Source organism: Miniopterus natalensis, chromosome 3, assembly GCF_054644295.1.
Source record: "Miniopterus natalensis isolate mMinNat1 chromosome 3, mMinNat1.hap1, whole genome shotgun sequence".
NCBI lineage: Eukaryota > Metazoa > Chordata > Mammalia > Chiroptera > Miniopteridae > Miniopterus > Miniopterus natalensis.
Window position 1 is genome coordinate 94,465,576 of NC_142083.1, and position 4,134 is coordinate 94,469,709.

The 4,134-nt window shown below is 50.4% G+C and overlaps 1 pseudogene; it reads left to right on the forward strand.

The window, feature by feature from the left end:
* The first annotated feature begins 217 nt into the window (after positions 1-217).
* On the forward strand, positions 218-3,802 carry LOC107533341 (heterogeneous nuclear ribonucleoprotein A1-like 2; annotated as a pseudogene).
* The last annotated feature ends 332 nt before the right edge of the window (positions 3,803-4,134 follow it).

Below are 4,134 nucleotides of genomic sequence, written 5' to 3' on the forward strand. Positions count from 1 at the left end.
ATGCATTTGTATCACAAGTAGATGCTTTGTCACCTTCCGCGTTTGTGTTTCCTTTCATTGCCAGGTGGTGTCCCATGGCAGGAACATGCCACAGTGTGCTTCTCCATCCACGTGTTCAGGAACTTCTGCTTGTTTCCTGTTTGGGCTGCTATACATAAAACTGCTGGGCACGTTACTGTTTAAGTCTTTTGGAGGAGGCCTCTGTCTTTTTGGGGAGATGGCCAAGCTCCTCTCAGGGCAAATCGTTCTCAAATCCAAGATCCAGGTGAAGGTGCTGCTGATTGCTCTGGGACAGAGCCAGAGAATGTGTGTGTGCACACATGTGCGACAGACACAAACACACACATGCATACATGCATGAGCACACATACCCGAGCACACCCACACTCGCACGTGTGCATACAAGGACTATATGCACGAACACGCATGCACACACGTGCACACTCAAGCACACACACCACCTTATAGTCCTATATCTGTATTGGAGCGCGAGCCTTCCCCAATCCAAAGCAGAGCTTATTCCAGTTCTCCCTCTTCACACTGGCCTGCCTTCTCCAGCATGGGAGGCCTGGTTCCATCCTTAATGCATCGACGGTTGGATCAATTCCCCCCCACAGACTCTGACCCCCACTTGGGCCAGGGCCGTCCCCAGCACCCCCAGCCAGACACCTGCCTGCCCTGCCCTGCTCCCGGCTTCGGGCTGCTCCATTCCCAGGAAAGGGAGGGGCGGCAGGAGAGTGGGCAGAGCCCCAAACCTTCTAGCCATTTTGGCGGGGGTGTAGCAGTGACCTTCTAGTCTGCAGTTTCCTGATGAGTATCTTGTCATGTGTTTCTTGGCCGTTTGAACAGCTTCTCTGACCAACTATCAGCACAGACCCGTGTCTTAGCGAGCTGTAAGAGTTTCTCCCCTTTTCTCTCTTCCCTCAACCCCTCTCTTTCTCCTTTCCTTCCTTTCTAAATTTGGACACAAGTCCTTTGCCAGATACCTGTATTGCAAGTATTTTTCTCCTGGTGGGTGGATTGTACTTTTATTATCTTAACAGTGTCACTCAGAGTGTAAGTTTTAAATTTTGATGAAGCTCCACTTATCAATTTTTTCTTTTTTGAGTTTCCTCTGCCTCCCTCCAGTTGTGGTGATTTTCTGCTATGGTTTCCTCTAGATGTTTTATAGTTTTAATGTCTCCAGCTAAATATATGATCCATTTTGAATTAAATTGTGTATGTTGTGAAGCAAGTGTCAAGGCTCAGATTACAGGTTGTCCCAGGAACACTTGTAAAGAAAGCCATACTTTCCCTCTCTTGAAAATAATTGATCATTCATGTGTGGGTCTCTTTCTGGACTATTGTTTCATTGATCTAAACATTATCATATACTATTACTGTACTCTCGATTACTGCAGCTTTATATTAAGTCACCAAGGTCTCAGCGTGTGACTCAAGTGTCGACGCCAGGGCCGTCATGTGCAGGTTTGTTTCTTGGAGACTTCCACAGTGGGGGCTGGTGCCCACGCTTCTCTTACAGCTTGTCCCCCCAGAGCCTCGGCAGTCCCCTTGCAGTCTGCAGGAGGTGGAAGTCCCCATTGTGGACACAGAGACCTGCAGCCAGGACTATCCTGGCCCAGGGGCCCTGGGAGCGCCTGCCTGGTGAGCCCAGGGGGGCAAGGCAGAGGATGGGGGCTCCCCAATCTCCTGGATACTCACCCCACTCTGCTTCCAGGACGACTCTGGAGGGCCTCGGGTCTTCCAGGTGGACAATATTTTGTTGCAGTCTCGACCCTGCCTCTGCACAGAGCCTGGATGTCTCTCCCTCCAGACCTCTGTGCCTTGACCCAGGACCTCCTCACTCCTCCTGGAAGAGCACCGAGGGCAAGAGGGCATGGGCTACATGCAGGGCCTGGAGGAAAAATAATTACAGCAGCCCTGGCTCAGGCCCAGTTCACTATCTTCTTTTGGGGGTGGAAACTGAGGCTGGGAGGTGCAAACACCTGCCAAGGTCACATGCAGGAGTCTACTGACTCTGCCTTCCCCATCCACACTATCCACCCTCCACGACCACTTTAGCAAGGCCCCAACCCGCTTCTCAGAGAGTGACAGCCTGGGCCTCCGGTCCCAGTCAGACTCGCCACCCCCCATCTCCGCTCTGTGAGCAGTGGGCAGGGAAACGGCGGGCGGGGCAGCCAGCCGCCTCCCCTCCCCGAAAGTGCAAACGCCCAGCTCCTCGAGACCTGGGGAGCTGCGGGACTCCAGAGGGAGCTGGGCTTGTGGCAGAAATACACCCGCTTTATTTGTGGGTGACAGAAGAGCCAAAGTATTCTACCAACACAAGAATCAGTGAATTTAGCAAGGCTGTGAAATACAAAATCAATATGTAAAAAATATTCTACTTCTAAATCTCTACCAAGGATTGGAAAATAAGCATACTACTACTTGCCATAGAATTAAAAAATTCACACAATAGGAATAACTGCAGGGAAACGTGCTCAAGGTTTCTACACCCAAAACTGCAACACATCGATGAAGAAATTTAAGAAGCCCTAAATATATAGAGATATGCCATGTGTCCAATTGTTAAGATATCACTTCTCCCATATTGATTTACATAAATCAAGCAATCCAAATTGACATCCCAGCGGCCTTACTTTTTGCAGATATTCATGCTCTGATTGTAAAGCGAATCTGAGGGAGTCGGCATCACTGGAGTCTCCCTCCCGCAGTTGTCCCGTCCCGTCTAAGTCAGAGCCTCCCGAGGAGCCGGAACAGCCCTGGAAGCTCTTCATCGGAGCTTTGAGCTTTGAAACAACCGATGAGAGTCTGAGGAGCCATTGTGAGCAACAGGGACACTCCCAGACCAGGTGGCGAGAGATCCACACACCAAGTGCTCCAGAGGCTTTGGGTTTGTCACGATGCCGCTGTGGAGGAGCTGGGTGCAGCCACGAATGCAGGGCCACACGAGGTGGATGGAAGGGCTGTGGAACCAGAGAGGCTGTCTCAAGAGGAGGGTCTCAAAGACCTGGTGCCCACTTAACTGTGAAAAAGATTTTTGTCGGCGGTGTTAAAGAAGACACTGAAGACCATCACCTAAGAGGTTATTTTGAACAGTGTGGGAAAACCGAAGAGATTGAAATCATGACTGACCGAGGCAGTGGCAAAAAGAGAGGCTTTGCTTTTGTAACCTTTGTTGGCCGTGACTCTGTAGGCAAGACTGTCGTTCAGAAATGCCATCCTGTGAACGGCCACAGTTGTGAAGTAAGGAAAGCCCTGTCTAAGCAAGAGATGGGTCATGCTTCGTCCAGCCAAAGAGGTCGAAGTGGTTCTGGAAACTTCAGAGGTGGTTTTTGTCGTGGAGGAAACTTCAGCCGTCGAGGTGGCTTTGGTGGCAGCCGTGGTGGTGGTGGAAGTGGTGGCAGTGGGGATGGCTGTAATGGATTTGGTGATGGTGGAGGTTCAGGCGGGGCCCTGGCTGCTCTGGAGGAAGCGGAGGCTACGGAAGTGGCGGACAGGCTTATGGAAACCAGGGCAGTGGCTGTGGCCGGAGTGGCAGCTGTGATAGTATAACACTGGAGGAGGCAGAGGTGGCTTTGATGGTGGTAGTGGAAGCAATTCTGGAGGTGGCAAAAGCTACCATGACTTTGGCAATTACAACAATCAGTCTTCAAATGTTGGACCCATGAAAGGAGGAAACTTTGGAGGCAGAAGCTCTGGCCCCTATGGTGATGGAGGTCAATACTTTGCCAAACCATAAAACCAAGCTGGCTCTGGTGGTTCCAGCAGCAGCAGCCATGGCAGTGGCAGAAGGTTCTAATTACTGCCAGGAAACCAAGCGTAGCAGGAGAGGAGAGCCAGGGAAGTGACAGGGAAGCTGCAGGTTGCAAGAGATTTGTGAACTCAGCCAAGCACAGTGGTGGCAGGGCCTGTCTGCTACAAAGAAGGCATGTTTTAGACAATACTCATGTGAATGGGCAAAAAACTCGAGGTCTGTATTTGTGACTAATTGTATAACAGGCTATTTTAGTTTCTGTTCTGTGGAAAGTGTAAAGCATTCCAACAAAGTGTTTTAATGTAGATTTCCCCCCCATCCATGCTGTTGATTGCTAAATGTAGTAGTCTGATCATGACACCGAATTTGTCTTTAAA